Consider the following 16,911-nt stretch of genomic DNA (forward strand, 5'->3'; position numbering starts at 1 on the left):
CAGGCGGTCAACCATTGATGATTGATTTGCCCTGTTGGTGACAATCACTATTCTTGTTGTGGCATATGCTGTTGCAGCAGTTCTCGCCGTTTTTTGAGTGTTAAGCTATGCTATCTTGATGTATTTATATTCTGTATTTCTTTTAATAAATTAAGCTTGAACCATGTATCAAAGCTGCAAAATTGATAATTACACTCCTCGTCCTCCCTGCTTAAATATTAGTGTTCAGAATCCGATGCTTGATTTTATATTGGATCTTGTGTTATGCCGAGGGCTTGCAAACATATCTGTGTCTACCGGTTTTAAGTTCAAGGTGATGCATAAACTTGTGAGGACTGAGGACATGGCTTCACTGATCCTTTTGTACATGTTCGTGCTAATATAAATAGTGATTTTTTAGAGAAAAGTATATTTTTCATTCCTCAATTCTTGACGAAGTCTAGATTTGGTCCCTCAATTATGAAACCGGACAATTTGCACCCCTAACTTTTGAAACCGGACAAGCTAAGTCCCTCTCCCGATTGCAAGCTGTTTCCAAATGACATAAGCGTGGTTTTGACCGGGTCTGCGTCCACGTGGCAATCTCCCATGGGTCTTCTTCTTCCTTCTCCTTCTAACTCAGCTCGGCATTTCGTCGAGCAGTACCAGTGTGTGGAGTAGCATGAGGAGAACGTGGGCGTCGAAGCCCCCGGCGAAGGACGAGGGCATGGAAGCCTCTGGCGAAGTGGCATTAGTCCCTGACGACCTCCTCAAGGCAGCTCTGGCGCGTGCACCTCAGCGTGCCGCCTGCGCCGTCGACATTGAGCTCGCATGTGTAAACTGTGCCGGGGTCGCCTGTGTGAGGACGATGACGGCGGCAACGCATGTCGCTGGAGCGGGAGCTCATGGCCACGCATGCGGCGTGCACCGCCACACACCGGCTTGCCGGCCACATTCCGTCGGCTGCACGCATCTCTGCCAGGCCACCTCTCGAGCTGCCGCACAGCTGCCGTCTGCCCCGCATTGCTGCCAAGTTGCTCGTCGACACCCCGCCCGTGCATTGAGCCCTTGACCAAGCTCGCCCGGCCGAGATATCGTTGGCCCTGCTGGTCGTCGCCACCGCATCCGTCCCTTGTCCAAGCTCGCTGTGCCGAACCGTCCTCGGCCCTACTGGTCACGCCGATGCGTGCAGGGGAAACCGGAGGTGTCGGAAGAGATCCTGATGGGTTATGGTCAGGAGAGCAGCATGGCCGTGCGAGCGCACGCACAACACATGTTCGATGTTTTGCCTCAATGGAATCCACATGAGCGCTACGTGTGTTTTCGTTTTCCTTTCTTCTTTGTACCTAAAAGCTTGGCCACGTGTCACTTTGGACTGGTAGAAACCACGTTGGGTCAGCATGCATACTGCTTTCAGGGACGAAACTTGTCGGGTTTCGAGAGTTGGTGGTGCAAGTTGTCCGGTTTCATAGTTGAGGGACCAAATTTAAACTTTGCCAAAAGTTAAGGGATGAAAAATATACTTTTCTCATTTTTTTTATGAAGTATATAAATAGTGAATCAAGCATATGGATAAAATTAATGGAGCAGGATAAAGGGAGGCAGTGAAGCAGGCAAGCCTGATGATGCCATTACTGCACAAGATCATGAAACTGAGCCCAGTAATGACATAACTATAACTCACGTGACGAGGTAGCACTTCTTGCCCAGTATAGATTCACTTCAAGACTTGTATTCCCTCTGTTCCTAGATATAAGTCCTTTTAGAGATTTCAATACAAAGTACATACGAATGTATATAGACCTATTTTAGAGTGTAGATTCACTCGTTATGCTTCGTATGTAGTCTATATTGAAATCTCTAAAAAGACTTATATTTAGGAACGAAGGGAGTACGTGTTTTTGAAGTATATTCATTCAGGAAATGTTCAACATTCGATGCGAAGAACAAAGGCATGGTTACCGTGGGCACATGCTGAGAGCACATCAATGGAATAGTCGTGGTCCAAAAGCGGGAGATCGGAACTAGATCTGCCTCCATAGGTGGGCCGTGGTGGTTGCTATATAGTTTTCTCCTTGGCTCAAGGATGGAAAATCAGGCAATTATTTTTCTTTCAACTTCTCTAGTGTACACCAAGATCAGCGGCTCCTATCAACAATCACACTTTACTATGACGTCGTTCTGCTCTCGAAATGAGTCCCGATTTACATCATCATGCAGAACATACAACAACATAAGTCTTAGACAGGCCTTTCCACATTCACGGGCTATGCATAGATTCAACAGTTTCTACCTTGGTCTGTATGCTCTACCTTGGTCTGTATGCTCTAGCAGACTATCCCAACGACACCTCACACAATATAGATCTTAGTCACAGCCCCTCGGGTCGCCCCCGTGGGCGGCCAGGGGGAAACCCTAGCCGCCGGCGCCCAGACTCCCCCGCATCTCCTTCATCCTCGCCGCCGCCAGTAGCGCCGCCGGGCGAAGCCAGGCCGGCAGGGGCGGCGGCGGGGCTCCCTTCCCCTTCCCCCGAATGGGCTGGCGCGGAGACGGCCGTTCGAGAGGAGGCGCCGTACTTTTGCGGGGTGCGGTGGTGCTGCAGATGGATCCTGGCCGCGACGTGCACTGCGCGCCGGCGGTTGGGGTTCGTGCTCGCGGCGTGGTGCGGCCGCTGGATCTGGTGGTCGCGTGCGCCGTCGGTCTTGGGTCCGATCCTTCTGGATCCGGTGCCTGATAGCCGTCGGCCGGCGCAGGATGGTGGCTTTCGTCGCTGGCCAGGTCAGGTCTTCCTTGATCCGGCGCCTGGATGGATCTACGCCGAAGGTGTTGAGCCTTATGGTGCTTCCCTCTTTGGAGTTTTCGGGTCTTGGCTGCTGCCAGATCCAAAGCAGATGGAGATTGGTGGTACAGGAAGAGGACCGGAGGAAACTTTGGTCGGCTAGCTCGGCCCGGCATCGGCGACGGCTTTGACGTCGTCACCCATCTTGATGGCGAAGTCGAGGTCCCTCCTATCCACCTCCGTCCCGTTCCTGGACGAAAGTCCAAAATCCATCTTGCATTGGACGGCGGCGGCGCCCTTTGCGTCGTAACCTCTATGGAGGCGCCGTCTTAGGAGGCTTGGGCGTTCGGGGGAGTTGCTATGGGTGAAGGGCTTCGTGTGTCAGTTCCAGCAGCGGCAATGGTGTGGAGATTGGCAGGAGGAGCGGCGTTCTAACCGCGTCAGATGCGTCTGATAAGAGATGTCAAGTCATGCCTGGCCGACAGGTGCTACGCTGAGTCATGCCTAGTCGGCAGGTGCTACGCACGACAGATCTTTCAGAGTGTCCGCGTCGGGATGGATGAGCGCAGAGCGGTGGAACTGTCTGGCGTGGTGGTGGCGTCGACGGTAGCTAGACCGTGCAAGGTAGATGCAACAGTACAGCTCTGAAGATGGTTTGGTGGCAGGTGGCTGCGGCGGCCTCATACCCGGCAGGCGTCCTGGTTGGGGAGTGCGCCGGACTGGTAGGTACCCCATACCCGGCAGGCGTCCTGGTTGGGACCTCAGGTCTTAGATATTTAGGTTTGGCTGCGATGTCTGTTTGGTATTAGGCCCAGACTATCAGCGCCCCTTCATCGATTGGATAGGTGTAGCGACAGTTGTTGCTGAGGCTTTAGTCTTGCTGTTGTATGTCTTTGTAAGGTCTTGTGAGAATAATTAATAAAGTGGTCATATGCATCGCCCAGATGCAGAGGCCGGGGGTCATCCTCCTTTTCTAAAAAAAAAATCATTGATAAAAATGTCAGTGTCATGCATTTCTTTTTAATTTTTGGGTCTTGTGTAGAAATTTTACGAGGAAGGTATATCTCCGGATTGGATACATCAGATAGTATGACGTAACCCAACTTTGCTCTTTTTTGCTTCTATATTATTATTTTCGCATTGATGTCCTATAGGCAGATCATAAGTGATGCTTCTTTATTTTGTATATCAGCCTTTCAAAAATAGATTCTTGGCATGTTGCTGCATGACGTCATTTCACGCCATGGTCCGGTGGCAGTAATGGCCTGCAAATAAATATTTCTTCCTTCTAAAATTATTGATTGTAAATACCTCCTACCAATAATTTACTATATTTATTTGCTTCTCAAATATTGCATTAATTCGAATGGTAAATGAATCCAATTTATAGTGCTCCAAAACATCAATTTGCTTCTATATAAGTACTGCCAAAAGAGATCGTTGCAACCCACAGAAATTCAGAAGAACAACATAACATAGAGAAGGAAAAAAAGGACCTCAGGGAAATATTCAAGAAGAACACAAGTGCCCAGTGCTTGTTGGCTCTTGTGCTCATGGCTACTATCATTTCGTCTTGTGAAGCGTTTGGCCCAGGTACATGCATCTCGGACCTAACTATAAGTCACTGTGGTTTGCTATGCAATGATAATTTTCTATGTATTTCACAATATTGAGTTGTATGGATCTTACTGCATCTGGTCGATGCTGAAGCATAGCTTGCCATGTTGTTGTCTGGGTATTCTTCTAAACAATATTGTTTTTGTCAACATGCAGAAGGAGGGTGGTGCTTCATGCCGTTCGTGAGATGCGATCTGGACTTGTGCAAGCGTAGCTGCAAAGGTCTATTTCCCTATTGCGAACAGATACATGGAGTTTCTTCCCAATGTTGTTGCTCTCCCAAGAAACTTAGTGCATCTATTGATAAGAATAGTCGTCCTTGAGATGAATTCCTAAATAATAATTTATATGTCACTGATCTTCATGGATCCAATTCCACCTGATTGAATAAAATTTATCGCCATTTAAATATCGCTACCCAAACGGTAATGCTTCATTTGGATGTTCATATTCAGACCTCGACATTGATATTGAGACCAATTCTCAATCTTGCTTGGATGTTCATGTTGTTGACTTGACACTTGGCCCACATGTCATGCTCCATCCTCCACAGTTTTTCATGATTTTTCGCCCCCTTTTCTACCGGCGGAACCATCATCGCCGGCAACTGTACAATCGGCATGAAAAAAAGATGGATTGGAAGAAGATATGAAATGGGACCTAGAAAGCAGGAAGCAAGCCAGAAAGAATGGACTAGCAGAAACGATGGGCCGTCGGCCCAGTTCAGTGCAGCTACCCAGGAGACCATCAGCTTCTCCCTTGAATGAAGAAAGAAAAAAAAGACAGAGACCGTTGGCCTTCATCACCCGGATCCCCAAGCTCCACGCCGCTGGCGACAAATCTCCGCCATCTCCCTATCCATCCTTCGCTCTTCGCGCCTCCCAGCTCTTCCCCGCCCCCCTTCTCGCGCGGTGCTTCAGCGACCGCGGGTTGCTGTCCCCGTGAGCAGGGGAGGCGAGGGGAGGGGAGAGGGGCACCGGCGGGCGGCCACGGCAGGAGAGGAGGGATGTGCAGGTCCCACGCGCATCGGCGATGGGGCTTAAGCCGTTACAGTTCGGTCCACCCAGTCGTGTCCACTTGAGACGAATCTCTTCAGTACGAGTAGGCTCTTTTGTTACCAGGCGAATCACATTGGGTAATTTCCTTTGACATTCTTGATTACTTTCGTATGAATGAATGTTCCTTTTTTCAGTAAAACTGGAAGCTAATTTTCTTTCTCTAATGCAGATATGTTGATTGAGAAGGAATGAACAATGTGGAGACTGACACTGGACTGTAACTTGGATAAGTACAGTCTTCTGTTTGTGTATGCACCAGGGAAGGTAAGCATCAACATGGAACATGGTTAGGTTACATAGTTAGTATTCAATCCCTTACCTCTTGGTAACTATCATAGTACTCCAATTGTTCTGCAGGCAAGTGTGACAATATTCAGTCTTAACTCTTCTTCACATTGCAAAAGGCACTTGAATTTCAGCAACATGGTGGTGTTACCCGGTCTGTGATCTCAAGGTAAGTTATACAACACTGCATATCATTGTAGATGCATCTGCTTTCAATGTTATAAAAAGTAAAAGGGGAGAGGTTTGAATCGCCTTCCGCACATTGTTTACATCGATTACTACAACTCTGCTGAAGGGCTATCTATGCTTAGAATCCATCAACATTTTCAACACTGGCCCGTCCTCTGTTCCACACTTCCACTAGACCATCTCCAAATGGTTACATATTTTACACAACATGGCCAATACTACACAATCTTAATATAAATATTTATATTCCTAACCTACTGGTAAGAAAGGATGTTCAGGTATTGAATCCTAGATACCTGGAGAGTAGACTCGGCAAATAAAATCCCAAAAGAAGCTTTCATTATCTCCCAAATTTTTTGTTGCCACAAGATTCTCTACTTGCTGGCTCCTATATGTTTGCAAGGGTAATTCTAGGCACAAATTTTGGCGTGAAGCCCAAGCAGAATATATTTCATATATTCATGAACAAATAGTGGTCAAGTACCAAACTAGGCACCACAAATAAACAGGGAAAGCCCTATAGTATCTATTTTAATGTTGATTATACCACACTTCTTTCAACGATAATATATGTAGGAAAAGAAAGAAACTGATAAATAACGGTGGCAGAGTACATTGGGGTTCTGGTCGCATAGAAGCATGTACGCAATGGAAAATGAGAATATGAACTGTGGAGACTTATAGTAAACAAGTGGTTATGAGGTTCATAGTCAAACCCTGCACTAGTAGAAAACAGGACATCAGTCCCGGTTCCAGAGGGTCTTTAGTCCTAGTTCTGCAACTGGGACTAAACAATTGGGACTAAAGCCCCCACTATTAGTCCCGGTTGGGTTACGAACCGGAACTAAAGGAGCTCCACGTGGCCTCTGTGGGGCGTCCAGGCAGGCGGGCCTTTAATTCTGGTTGGTAGCCACAAGTCAGCTACTGCCAGGCGCTGGGTTTTTGTTTTAGTTTTGAAAGGAGGGGTTTAGGGGTTTCATATTGTGTTTCCCCATTTTCTTTTTGTGTTTACCCCTCAATTCTTTTACATTTAGAGTTTCATTTTTATTTTATGTTTTTCATTCAACTCAACGCTAGCTACTGCATATAGCAATGAAGGAACCATTAATTACACAACATCGCCATGAACATATATAGAGAGAAGTGACCCTCTCTTTCTCCGTGCTTGGTCGAACAACAAGTTTTTCGTATATCTATCCGACACTACTACACATAGTACACAATCATGTATATATACAACATAACATCTCTTATGATCCTTAACATCTATGAAAATTGCATTGCAATTTCCAATGGTATTCCCCATCTTCAGGTATGACGTGCTCAACAAAGAATCCCGCCAATTCCTCTTGAATTCCTCATATGCGATCATGTGGTAGGAGTTCGTCCTGCTTCTGCCAGATCTAATTTAAAGAAGGGGGTGAATGTATATATATGAATGAAACTCAACACAAATGATGGTAATAAAATAAAATTGTGAATATTGTTTACTTACTTCAAATTGTTCTGTAGATAAGCCCCCTCAGAGGTCGAGTGGCGAATGAACTCGCAAATGTAGTATCCACATAATTTATTTTTGGGTGCCTGCCACAAGCATTTTACGAGAATAGAGTTCAATAAAAATGATAATCAAGCATGATAATGGTATTGAAACTACAATCAATGAGATATGCGCGGAACTAGCTAGTACTACTTACTTTGGGGTGTGAAATCACAACTCCTTTTTCCATTCACCCGGTACCTTGCTGGTGAACTTTTTCCAAACCCTGCCCGACAAAGATAATGATTACTTGATATCAGGAAATGAACGAAAGTTGCCGATATGGTGCGATAATGATTGAACTTACTTATGGAGCATTTCACTCATGTCAGCCTACTCCTTCGGCTCTTTACATCTCGAGTCCAACACAGTTACAAGTCCCACGTCAAGCTGAATGGCCAGCAGAATAAAGTGGAAGCTACGCACACAACTCATCAATTACACTTAACCTTGAGTGAGAGAAACAGAATATGCACAAGACAGTAACACTCATTTGAAGTTATAAGGAAAGAGTATTTCCCCTCTGTTTTGTTGTCGAAGTAACGCCTTTAGCGAGTTTTTCTCAGTTTCGTCGGGGTTCTTTTGTACCATATATTCATTTACAGTATTTGGGTTAATGAACCCAGTGTCATAGATTTGTCCTCTTTTGCATTCGAGGATCTTCAATCTGCATAATGTAGTAAGGATAATTATACATGCAATGAACGAGCTGAGCTAGAGACTTAATTACAGAAATAAGACTTACAGACAATAGCAACTCATGAGAGTTTTGTCGAGGGCGTCTTGATTGTATAATTGAAATAATTCTTCAAATTCAACGTACAACACGTCGACTCCAATGAAGTCGTGCTCATCTTTAATTCCCAGCAAGATACCGTCATTCCCATCATTGCAGGTTTCCAAGTACCAGTCATGTAATCTTCGCATCATCGTTGATAGATGCGGGAGCTGCTCAGGTTTGACGAGAAGCTTCCCTTGGTCGTATCTGAAGGTTACTACCTCAGCCATTTCGAACTCTACATCATCTTCTAATTAATCACCAAGAGTGACACCAAGACCACCGGCTGCTACCCCGGATCATTAGCGATATCGGTAAACACCTTGAGCGGGGGGCATGATTGCTTTTCCTGTACGCCGACCTGGGGAATTCTTTTCCCACTTTTTCCAGCACTGCTACTACTTCTCGACCGGTTCTCATATGTCTTTACAATACAACGGTCATAGCGTGATAGCGGCGGAGGCGGTGGTGGTCGCCTAAGGGCATCCAGTGTGTGCTTCGCTTTTACTGGATCTATTTTCTCCTTTGGAGGTGGACGTTTCGGTGCAAGCTGGCGTTTCACATCGATAGCCACGATGTCCTTGTTTTCCTCATCAGTCATCTCATATGATAACTTGGCAGGAGCCTTCTTGACGCTTGGACCAACTCTGGATTTCTTCCCTGTTGTACTGCTAGCCGCCGGAGCGGCGGTGGCTCTCTTCCGCCGTTGCTGAGGCGGCGGCGACAACTGAGGCAGAGGAGGATTCTGCTGAGGGGCCTCCTCCGCCGGAGTTTGCTGAGGCGGCGGAGACAGCTGACGCGGCGGAGATGGTTGAGGCAACGGAGATAGAGCTGGATTGTGAGGAGTCTGGTGAGGGGCCTCCTCCGGCAGAGTCTACTGAGGCGGCGTCCAGTTTGTAAGCATGATGTTTTCCTTTCTCCATAGAACGGTAGTCCTTAAGGCATTTTCCAGATGAGTCTCGAATCCGTTGGTAACTTCATCCACCCAGACAACACACTAGTAGAAAAGGGTGCAATGGTCCAGGCCGGGTTGGAGCATTAGTCCCGGTTAAGTCAGGAACCGGGACTAATGTGAGCATTTACCCCGGTTCGTGCGGCTAAGGCATTAGTCCCGGTTCACCTGGGCCCTTTAGTCCCGGTTTGTGGCACGAACCGGGACTAATGGGTGCGATGCCCATTAGTCCCGGTTGGTGGCACAAACCGGCAGAGTCTAACCTTTAGTCTCGGTTTGTGCCACCAACCGGGACTAATGGGCTTTGAGGCATTAGTCCCGGTTCGTGCCACGAACCGGGACTAAAGGGCCAATTTTCAAACTCCCCCCCCCCCCCGTGGACCCCCTTTTCAGTTTTAGAAAAAACAAAAGAAAATGATGGAAATGTCAAAAAAATAAAATAAAATAAGTTTCCCATGTGATATGTGGTCTAGTTGGGAAAATTTACAAATATGAATTTCGACTTTATTTGCAAAATCTCTCTGGAATTTGTAAAATGGGCATAACTTTTGCATACGAACTCGGACTAAAAAGTTTTTTATATGAAAAATCATCTACTCAAAAAGTTACGTCCAAATTTGGTCAAACAATTTCAAAATCCTCAAAAACCTAACAGAAAAAAAAGTTACGGGGCTTTTAAGATCTAGAGTGGAAAAAATCGAAAAAATGTGGTCAAATCTGGTCAAACAGTGGTCAAACTGTAGTCAAACAATGGTCAAACTAATTATTCTAGAATATTAGTGTTACTAAATAATTATTTCAGTTATTTCAAATTTTGGTCAAACCTGGTCAAACTGTGGTCAAACTTTGGTCAAACTAATTATTCAAGAAATATTAGTGTTACTAAATAATTATTGTTTTTTAAAACAATAGTTTCAAACTCAAACTGTGAAATGTGTCACTTCATGCTCAAGCAAAATTCCTGAAGGTTAATAGGATTGACATCTTACTATTGTCAGGAAAACAACAAGTGCAGACTTGGAGCGAGGGAGAATAGAACCCGAAAGTTAAGCGTGCTCAGGCTGGGGGAGTGGGAGGATGGGTGATCGTTCGGGAAGTTAGATGATTTGGAATGATGAAGGGTGATTAGAGGATAAGTTGAGCAGTGATGAGGGGTGGCGATTACAGACTAGAGGTTAAAATAATTCAGAAATTTGAAAATAAAAAAAAATTCAAAAAAATTAATTTTTTTTTAAAAATCTTGAAATTTCCTTTAGTCCCGGTTGGTGTTACCAACCGCTTTAGTCCCGGTTGGTGTTACCAACCGGGACTAAAGGTGGAGCTCCACGTGGCCGCGCCCTTTAGTCTCGGTTCCTGTTTGAACCGGGACTAAAAGGGAGAGGCATGAGTACTGACCCTTTAGTCCCGGTTCGAAAACCGGGACTAAAGGGCCTTACCAACCGGGACAAAAGCCCCTTTTTCTACTAGTGACAGCAAAGCCCTCTAGAATCGGAGCGCAATGGAAAGTTCCATCAGGTCCACAAGGTATGGCATAGACGATCGCCACCTTCATGGTTAGGTTCATGCATTTCGCCATTAGCTCACAATGTTCCCTCTCCGTGATATCATCCACGGGGCAGCGAGGAGCCGTGATAACAGGCCAAACTAGCTCCGTGGAAGCCACGCTGCTTTTCCGCTGAGATGGTGGGGTAGCTTCGTGGGCAGTATCGAATGAAGGATCTTTGTGCAGCTGAGATGGTGGGACGGTAGCTCGCTGACTGGTAAGTGCCTCTAGTTTCTTCTCATGTAGTGCTAATCTTTGTTCCATCTTCTTCAACCGGTCTGCATCTTCTTTCTTCTTTCTCCCTTGGCTTCTATAATTAGTCATGTCCGAAAACCCAGACTTCCACGCAACAGAGCCTGATGTGCCTCGTGTTCGTCCAGGGTGTTCAGGATTCCCGAGGGCCTTTGACAGCTCGTCCTTCTCTCAGTTGAGCAGTGATGAGGGGTGGTGATTACAGACTAGAGGTTAAAATAATACAGAAATTTGAAAATAAAAAAATCAAAAAAATTCAATTTTTTTTAAAAAATCATAAAATTTCCTTTAGTCCCGGTTGGTGTTACCAACCGGGACTAAAGGTGGAGCTCCACGTGGCCGCGCCCTTTAGTCTCGGTTCCTGTTTGAACCGGGACTAAAAGGAAGAGGGATGAGTACCGACCCTTTAGTCCCGGTTCGAAAACCGGGACTAAAGGGCCTTACCAACCGGGACAAAAGCCCCTTTTTCTACTAGTGACAACAAAGCCATCTAGAATCGGAGCGCAATGGAAAGTTCCATCAGGTCCACGAGGTAAGGCATAGACGACCGCCACCTTCATGGTTAGGTTCATGCATTTCGCCATTACCTCACAATGTTCCCTCTCCGTGATATCATCCACGGGGCAGCGAGGAGCCGTGATATCAGGCCAAACTAGCTCCGTGGAAGCCACGCTGCTTTTCCGCTGAGGTGGTGGGGTAGCTTCGTGGGCAGTATCGAATGAAGGATCTTTGTGCAACTGAGATGGTGGGCCGGTAGCTCGCTGACTGGTAAGTGCCTCTAGTTTCTTCTCATGCAGTGCTATTCTTTGTTCCATCTTCTTCAACCGGTCTGCATCCTCTTTCTTCTTTCTCCCTTGGCTTCTATAATTAGTCATGTCCGAAAACCCATACTTCCACGCAACGGAGCCTGATGTGCCTCGTGTTCGTCCAGGGTGTTCAGGATTCCCGAGGGCCTTTGACAGCTCATCCTTCTCTCAGTTGGGATGGAACCTCCCTTCCCGCAGTTCCTAGATTGCTTCCTGAATATATTTTTACGAGTGTTTCCAGTTGAGCTTTTGTGAAAACACACTTCCCTGTTTCTGGGTCCAAAGTTCCCCCATGCCCGAAGAACCAAGTTCTTGCCCGTTTGGGCCAGTTCACTGTCGCCGCTTGGACTCCTTTAGCAAGCAGGTCGTTCTCAGCTTTGTCCCACGTAGGTCGGGCTTTGTTGTTGCCACCTGACCCTATAACATGGTGATACTTCTTCTTTGCAGTATTTTGCTTATTTATCTGTGACCTAGTCTTAGCTTTCTCCGATTTCTTGTACGCCACAAATGCGGGCGACTGATATTTTATCTTCGCATATTGACCGGTGAATTCTGGAGTCTCGTCTTTGTTGACAAACTGTTCGTTCAATCGTTTCTTCCAGTTCTTCAACAGTTTTGCCATCTTCTTAAGAGCCCACGCCTTGACTTGTCGCTGTATAACTGGGTTATTTCGATCCTCCTCTGGCGGTAGGCTGAAATTTGTCATGAGCGAGTTCCAAAGCTCATCTTTTTGTTCATCGTCGACATAAGATACTTCAACGTCCTTCCTCTTATTCCATTCTTGGATGCTAATCGGGATGTTGTCCCTAACAACAACTTTGCACTGATGTATAAATTTGTTATGGTCCGCTTGGGAGTAATCGGTTAGCCATCTGGAGAGACTTCTTCGATCATGAACCTTTCATCCTGGCCCAACCTTTTCTTCGGGCCTCATCTCCTTATAGAAGTTTGGCTCGATCTGGAGCGCTAAAAGAAGAAAGAAGCGTTAACATATGTACATACAAAACAATTAATGCATCTAGTCAACAGAGGACTAATTAATATTATATACCTGGTCGGACATTGCAACGGTTAAGGCTCCAACAACGGCGGAGCCTTCATCTCCTCCCTTCTCCATTCGATCACCGGAGTTGTCATCCTCTCTTCCCTCACAATAGGTCTCGTCGAGAAACGACAAGGTGATATCATCACCTCCGTTCCGGATTATATCCCCCAACAACTCTTCTTGGTCTTAAGTCTCTGTCGTGTTCCATAGTTTCTGCAAGTATTACAACTTGGCAATATACAACCATGAGAGATGCATTAGTGGCAAATATAGACCTAATCACAACAAGGAATCATATGCATATGAGCAATGGATTAGTGGAAAACATCATGCAAAGTTGTCAAGTTTTATAACAGTCAGTTTTAGGCGATCGTCGAGGACTCCTCCCCCCTCATGCCGAAGTTATACCGAAATTATCGGGGTTAGGTTTTAATGACCCCCCCTCATGTCGAAGTCAATGAACAACATGAAAATTTTCTAAGTGATTGGTAAACTTTTATGCTTCATGTATATGAAGATCAATTATCCAATATAGGGTTTAGGTGGCGGAAAACATATGATACTTTTGGGAGAGGATAGTTCGCGGACCGCCTCTCTTTCAGGATCAAAATGAATACAAGATGAATACAAGATTTATACACAAGATGTATACACAACTCAACAAACGAACCAACCATCATCCTATGAACAAAACTCAACATACAACAAATTGACACCTTTTGTCGAACAGCGAAGGGACGATCAGGGACCAACTCCACGGAGATGCAACACCACAACCCGTAATTACACCGAGTGAAAAAATTAGGCAAACCCAAATATGCCACTGGATAACATGGAAGATTTTAGTTGAAATGGACATAAATATCATGGCAAACTTGTAGCTAGATACCAATTTGAAAGCAAGTTTCAGACTTAGAGAAAAATAGCATGGCATTGTAGCTAGATACCAATTTGAAAGCAAGATTTGAACATGCTACATAATTTCTACATTGCAACAAATGGCATGACATGAATGTGTATGTAACACATGGCAAAACATGCTTACTGAACTAATTCAAATGACCCCTAGATCAATGGAAATCATCATGATCAAGTTGACCAGTATTAATGAAAGTGCGTTATATCGACTAGAGGGGGTGAATAGGCGATTTTTATGAATTCTTCACTGAGGAATTTGCCGGTGAGAAAATTCCTTAGCGAAGAACTACTTGGAGCAGAATAAGTACTCAGATGAAAACAAAACAGAACACAAGCATGGTCATCATGATGAAATGAAGATTAACACAGAGTACAGAAAGCGTAATCACAGGATAGCTCAAGATGAAGACAAACAGACTGAAGAAATTGAACTGGGGAAATTGAGAAAGTCTTCAGTCAAAGTCTTCAAACACAGATATGATAAACAAGCAGCACAATACTGAGGAAATGAAAGAGTTGAGAAAATGGAACCAGTAAGCTTGGTGAAGACAATGATTTGGTAGACCAGTTCCAACTGTTGTCTCAGTTGTACATCTGGTTGGAGCGGCTGAGTATTTAAACTCGAGGACACACAGTGCCGGACACCCAGTCGCTGAGCACGCAGCTCAGGACACCAAGTCCTCACCGTATTCTCCTTGAACTAAGAACACACAGTCCTCGTCCAATCACTCGTGGTAAATCTTAAGGTGACTTCCGAACCTTGACAAACTCGGTCACTCGGCGATCCACAATTCCTCTTGGATGCTCTAGACCATGACGCCTAACCGTCTGGAAGAAGCATAGTCTTCAAAGGTAACAAGCGTCGGATCCACACAGGATCAATCTCTTCAGTGATGCTCAATCACTTTGGGTTTGTAGGTGTTTGGGTTTGGGTTTTCCTCACTTGATGATTTTCGCTCAAAGTCCTCGGAGGATGGGTTGCTCTCAAATGACAAGTGTCAAGTTCTCTCGGAGCAGCCAACCAGCTAGTGGTTGTAGGGGGCGGCTATTTATAGCCTAGGGAGCAGCCCGACATGATAAGACATAAATGCCCTTCAATGATATGACTGTTAGGTGGATAAGATTTTTGGGACAGCTGGCGTGCAACACAGCAATGGTCGGAAATTTGACTCTCAAATTCCTCAGGGCTATCATGTTCCTCACTGTGTAGGCAATCCGCACTGGCGAATTCCTAACTCCTCAGTCAGAACAAATTCCTCAGAGACCAGAAGATCTTCGTATCTGTCACTGAAGAAATTGACTGAACTGATATGAGATTTCCAAAAGCTTCACTCGAAGGGATTGGTAGGTGTAGGATTTTGAGTTGAGCATCACATTGAAATTTTCCTTAGTATTTCCTCGACCCCCTTTAACAGTACGGTGTTTCCTATGACTCAAGAAAGAGAAAATGAAACTACGAAAACAAAAGTCTTCACGCTTCATGTTCCTCGAATGAATACCAAGTCTTCAAGGTCACACCAATTTCTTCACTTTCAAAGTCTTCAGAAAGTCTTCAGAATACCAAAGTCTTTAGTCGAAGAACTTCATTTTTAGGGGTCGACTTTCTCTGTAAATATCAAACTCCTCATAGACTTATAGACCTGTGTACACTCATAAACACATTAGATCCTTAACCTATAAGTCTTCAATACACCAAAATCACTAAGGGGCACTAGATGCACTTACAATCTCCCCCTTTTTGGTGATTGATGACAATATAGGTTAAGTTTTCAACGGGGATAAATATATGAAGTGTAAATACTAATGTTGAGGAATTTGATTGCAAGATATAGAAGAACTCCCCCTGAAGTTGTGAATAGTGAGGAATTTGCTTTTGAAGCAATGCACACTTGAAGAGATGAATCATGGAGATCTCCCCCTATATCTTGTAATTCATACACGCATTTGATATATAATATGAAGAATTTGAAATGCATGATGAAAAATGGTGACTGACGTATTTCAGCATGCGTGCGATAATATTAAAGAGGAATAAGCATGCAGAATAACGTAGCAGAAGTATTAGACACCATCGGGTTTAAGTTTACAACTCGATCCAATAAAAGTTTCGGAAGAACGAGAGTTGTAACTTAGCAAAAAATACCCATATAATAGACCCACTTGAAGACTATCTCAGATTTCTCCCCCTTTGTCATCAAATGACCAAAAGGATCGAAACTGGGGACTAACGCCCCTGAAGATAATCAAGTTGATGAAGGAGCGCCAGCGTTGTCGGGGTCGGTAGTTGAATTAGGGCCTGCCGCAGTGTCATCCAAGTCTTCATGTTCATCAGTGTCACGTGATGAAGAATAGGAGCTGGCCACCAAAAAGGAACCTTGACCTTCTTGAATTTCTTCGGAGGAGGTGCAGACCAGTCAAACTCTTCTTTGAGACCCATTTCCTTCAGATCTTCAGCACTGTAGACTTGAGACAGAACAGCCCAGGTGCGGTTGAGGGTTTCATGGAGGTAGTAGTGGTTTTTCTTCACTGCATTGTATGTAGCAGTCATGTTGTGAAGAATAGAACCAAACTGACGCTTGACCCATTTGTGATTGCGATCAACCTTCTGATGAAGACTGAGGAGTAACTCACAATCAGTCATCACCCTGGGTGGTGTGGCTTGAGGATTTTGCTTGGTAGAGTTGTTGGTGGCAGAGTCATGTGTGGCAGAGTCATCATTGGTGGAGTAGGATGCAGCCTTGCGAAATTGACCATCCAATGGACGAATGCCTTCATCTATCACAATAGTTGCCTTGCCTTTGTCATCAGTTGAGGAAAATGTCCGTTTGAGGACTTCAATTGGAGGCAAGTAGCTGTAGTGGTTCAGAGTATCAGCCTTGTAATTGAGTGAAGACCTTGTCCTGATGAACCTCATAATCGATGGTGCATAAGGTTTCAGCTCAAAAGGTGACATTGCAATATTGGCCAGAGTCCTCATGAAGAAATCGTGAAAGTTGACGGGAACGCCGTGAATGATATTGAAGAGAAGATTCTTCATGATGCCAACGACTTCATCATTTGAGTCGTGGCCTTTGATAGGACTCATTGTCTTCGTCAGAATGCGATAGACAGTCCGAGGCACATACAGTAATTCCTTGACGAGGAATTTGGTTCGAGGAGCCTGCCCTGGC

This window comes from Triticum urartu, chromosome 7A, assembly GCF_056163025.1.
Source record: "Triticum urartu cultivar PI428250 chromosome 7A, HENAU_Tu73, whole genome shotgun sequence".
NCBI classification, from domain to species: domain Eukaryota; kingdom Viridiplantae; phylum Streptophyta; class Magnoliopsida; order Poales; family Poaceae; genus Triticum; species Triticum urartu.